This window comes from Chrysochloris asiatica, unplaced genomic scaffold, assembly GCF_000296735.1.
Source record: "Chrysochloris asiatica unplaced genomic scaffold, ChrAsi1.0 scaffold00082, whole genome shotgun sequence".
Classification (NCBI taxonomy): Eukaryota; Metazoa; Chordata; class Mammalia; order Afrosoricida; family Chrysochloridae; genus Chrysochloris; species Chrysochloris asiatica.
In genome coordinates this window covers 8,874,335-8,879,379 of record NW_006408600.1, presented here as the reverse complement: position 1 = coordinate 8,879,379, position 5,045 = coordinate 8,874,335, and positions in this window count along the sequence as shown.

Here is a 5,045-nt window from a genome sequence, read left to right as displayed (position 1 = left end):
CAGTGTTTTGTTCTGTTGTGCATAAGGTCGCTATGAGTCAGTGCCAACTCAACAGCACCTAAAAACACCAATAGATTAATTGCTCCCATTATGTTTTGTGTGTGTGTGTGTGTGTGTGTGTGTGTGTGTGTGTGGTGCTGCTGGTTTATTTGTTCTTCATGTCTACCTGTGCTGAGTTCATGGTTTTTATGTTCTTTGTCAGTTTCCTTATAGTTTTAATATTTCGGTGTTCTTGGATTTTCATTTTCTTCATATGTTGTGAAGTATTAATTTTCTTTGAGGTTGCCTTATATTCCCTTAACTTTTCCCTCCATTTAATTCAGTCTGTTTTTATCCTGTATCTATCTGACCTTCTCACCACCTGAATCTCTGTTCCTACATGTTTACCTTCCTTCACATTGTAATTGTTTTGATTACAGACTGACCTCCTAGATCCTCTGAATTTGTTCATATCATTTTGCTATGTTCTTGACTCTTCCATTTGTTGATTGAGTTCCAGGTGGTGCTGCCATGTATCTCAATCTCTGATTGTTATCTGTTCTTGGTTGTCAATCCGCAGAACTGCCTTTTTGATGTTTTATAGCACAGGGTTGGCTTTGACAAAATTCCCTAGCTTCTGTTATCCTGGAATGTTTTGATTACACCATCGTATTTGATTGATATCTTTGCTGGATAAAGGATTCTTGGATGACAGTTTTTTTTTCTTTCTGGGTTTTATATAAGTCTACCCATTGGCTTCTTGCCTACATGGTTTCTGCTGAGAGATCAAAGCTTAATCTGACTGCTTGCCTTTGTATATAACATTTCTTTTTTCCTAGTTGCTTTCAGTATTATCTCCTTATCTTTGATTTTGGAGAGCTTGATTATGATATGTCTCAGTGATTTTCTTTTGGGGCCTTTTCTCCTGGGTTTTGTTGAGCTTCTTGAATGTTTATCTTTTTGCTTTTCAGGATGTTAGAGAATTTTTCTTCCTGAAGCACTTCAACTATCTCCTCTGTGGAATTGTGTGATTCCTCCTGTTCTGCAATGCCAATAATTCTTAAATTATTCTTCTTTATGTTGTCCAACATGAATCTTAGACCTTCTTCAGATATTTTTTTAATTCTTTTTTCTGCTTGTTCTTATATCTTAGTTGTATTAGGAAATTTGTCTTCTAGCTTTCTAGTTCTGGTGTCCATCTCTTCAATTCGATTCCTTTGCCTTTTCAGTGCATTGTCCATTTCTGATATTCTATTATTAACCATTTGGACCTCTCTTTGTGTAGGTTTTGAATTGTTTCCAATGCTGTATCTACATTATCTTATTGTTCTTATAGTGCTTTCCTGACTTCTTTTTTATTTTTCTCAACTCCTTTGTGAAGTATTTTGATACATTTTATAATCATTTTTCTGAATTCCTTCTCAGGAATTTTTAAGGTCTGCCCTCCTTCCAGTATGGTGTGTAGGTCTACCTCCAGATCATTTGTCTCAGTCAGTTTGTTTCTGGACATGTGCTGATACGGTCGTCTGTTTTTGATTCTTGAGCATGTTCAGTAGTTAGCTCTGGCCTTAATACTCAATTGAGGGTGTGTTTTTTTTGTTTTGTTTTGTTTGCATAATTAACTTTTTTTTTTTTTTTAAGGTTTTTATTGTGGATTGAGTGAAAGTTTACAGGGCAGATTATCAGTTTTACATTGTACCAATCATACACCTTGTTTCATTACAATGATTATAATCCCCTCCATATACCATCCATTAGTATTTCTCTCTATCCATTTCAGCTTTAAAAAAAAAAAAAAAAGCAAAACACACACACACACACAAAACCCAAGCTACTCAGGCATATATAATAATTTACATCTCCAAAGGGCACATTCTGCAAATCAGCCTCTTGGCCACTAGCTCTTAGTCCCTCTCTTCACATAAATCTAGAGTCCTCATCTGCTCCCCCTCTCTATGACCCCATCTCTGCCTCCATCTCTGGCACTGCTTCTTCTCTGAATAAGGTCCTGCATTCTGCTTCTGCTCCCTTGATGGCCCTAGGGCCTTCTGTTTCTGGACTTTAAGATTAACCACTCCTCTGTTTTTGTTACAAAACTTTTACCTTTACAATTGTGACACTCGCAATTAGTCATGATAAAAATTATTCACTATTGAATCATATGAATCTTATCCCCATCTCTTTTCACCAGACCCATATAGACAAGATGAAGTCTATTCAGTGGGGACTCTTTCTTTCCCCCCCATATTATCTTTTTGATTTCCTTTGGTTATTATTTCCCATACTCTTTAACTGAACTCCCTCTTGAAACCTTGTAAGCCAGTCTTTATTGCCTTCATGCCTTTATTGCCCCCTAATTTTAGGTAGCCAATGTCTAAGTTGCCCATCCCTATCTAACCTGTATACAGAGGGGATAGCATTGCTACTTGATGTGAAGACTCCTTCCATCTCTATGGTATTTAGGGTAACTACTGCTCTGAGTGTATGTCAGGTTCATCAAATTGTAGCAATTTACCCTTGTTTCCTTTATCAAAACTTTTTTTTCTTTTTTGGTAATCTTCCTCTAGTCAAGTTTTGATTATTGAGCTATTGAGGCTAGGTCAAGTGGGCACTGTCTGCAAGTTTCGGTGTCCTTGTGCATCTCCCTTCACTTCATATCAGCTGGATGCTTCACTCTCAGCTCTAGTCCTCTGTGGCTATGTCCTTGTTCATGGGCACAAATGTCCTCAGGTCTCACCACACTATGGACCAACCAGCCCTTCCTCTACTCTTTTTCATCTCCAGATCACTGGGAGTCTATGGAACGTGGTTGAACTCAGACTATTTCTTCATTGCTGCCTTTGCCCCTCTTCTACTCACCAGTAGACCAATGTAGTCACCAGCAAGCTTACATGCTTGTTTGTGTGTTCCCTTTGAGTTTCAGTCTTAGAGGGGAGTTTGTCCTGAAGGAAATTGATTTCTTGCCTTGATGTCTTCCTGGCAAATAGCTTACTTATTCTTGTAGTAGCCAATCATGCTGACATTTTTGTTTTGGGTTTTTCCTGATGATCTTTCTTTGAAGATGTATCTTCTGTTACTCTAGCTGTTTCAGGCTGGTCTGCTTGACCTTTCTAGTGGGAATGTCCCACCTCATAAGGTTCTGAATGGGACTCAGGATTCCACCTAAGGTCCTATATTCTGTAAAGGCTTTGCAAGAGGCCTATTTCACTGGGCAAGTTCTAGAACTCCTTTTAGGTATTCTAATCAGTTATAGGCTGAAGACAGACTTACAAGTTTTCTCTAATCATGTTTCTCAACATTCCTTTTATCTCACTCAAGTGTCTATTTTACAATAATAGGCAAGGGAAACTAATATTCATAAAACAGTCAAGCATTTTAGTATTATTTCCCCTCCTCAAGCTATACCTAGATCCCTGTATCCCAGACCACTGCATTTCCAAGGTTGAGCATGCATCACTATTTACCTCTGTCCTACTTAGGTCATGCAAACCTGTCTCAGTTTTCCCTATCTATCTTGTTCTTTGGCCTCCTCCCCGCTTCTTGTATTGCCCTCCTCAACACCCGAACTAAACCTCCTACTCGAACCCTATTGTGATTACCTTATATTCCGTTAATTCTAACCTCCATTTAAGACAGTATATTTTATCCAGTAATCTACCTGACCTTCTCACCACCTGGATCTCTGTTCCTCTGTGTTTACCTTTTTTCACATTGTAATTGTTTTGATCATAGACTGACTTCCCAGATCCCCTGTTCTTATAATTTTATTCTGTTCTTGACTCTTCCATTTGTCGACTGAGTTCAGGGTGAAGCTGACACGTACATCATTTTCTAGTTGTTGTCTGTTCTTGTTGGTTCTCAGTCCACAGAACTTCCTTTAAGATGTTTTTCATAGCAGAGTTGGCTTTGGCAAAATCCCTTAGCTTCTATTTATCCTGGAATGTTTTGATTACACCATCGTATTTGATTGACAGCTTTGCTTTGGGTGGCAGTTTTTTTCTTTCAGGATTTTATATATGTCTCACCATTGCCTTCTTGCCTGCATGGTTTCTGTGGCGAGATCAGAGCTTAATCTGATTTGCTTGCCCTTGTATGTTACACTTCTCTTTTCCCTAGCTGCTTTCAGGATTCTGTCCTTATCTTTGATTTTGGAGAGCTTGATTATTACATGTCTTGGTGATTGTCTTTTAGGATCTATCCTTCCTGAGGTTCGTTGAGCTTCTTGAATGCTTGTGTTTTTGCTTTTTAGGATGTTAGGAAAATTTTCTTCCCAAAGCTCTTCAACTATCTCCTCTGTGGACTTGTGTGATTGTTCCTGTTCTGGAATGCCAATAATTTTTAAATTATTCTTCTTCATGTTATCCAACATGAATCTTAGGCCTTCTTCAGAATTTTTTATCCTTTTTTGCCTTTGCTCTTCTATCTTAGAAGTGTTGAGAGATTTATCTTCTAGCTTACTAGTTCTGACTTCTATCTCTTCAAATCTACTCCTTTGGCCTTTCAGTGTATTGTCCATTTGTGATATTCTATTATTAATCTTTTGGACCTCTTTCTGTAGGTTTTGAATTATTTCCAATGCTATATTTATCTTATTTGATTGTGCCTGTAGTGCTTTCCTGACTTCTTTCTTATTTTCCTCAACTCCATTATATAATGTCTTGATACATTTTATAATAATTTTTCTGAATTCCTTCTCCAGCATTTCCAAAGCCTGCCCATCTTCCATCTTCCAGTATGGAGTGTAGGTCTACCTCCAGATCATTTGCCTTAGTCACTTTATCTCGTTTCTGGTCATATGCTGATATGGTCATCTGTTTCTGTTTTTTTTGGGGGGCGCGTATTCAGGAGTTAGCTATGGCCTTAATACCTAGATGGGTGTGTATTTTTGTATTTTTATGCTTTCTGATTGCCTCCAAGTAGATGTGATCAGGAACTGGGCTTCCCTTTTCACTCTTCTTACTGAGAAATTTCAAGATGCCACTGTTGGTCATTGTAACATAACTCAGGATTTAATTTTTGACCTATCTCTTTTTCAGTCTGCCTGCCGTGCTCCACAATCCTCATTC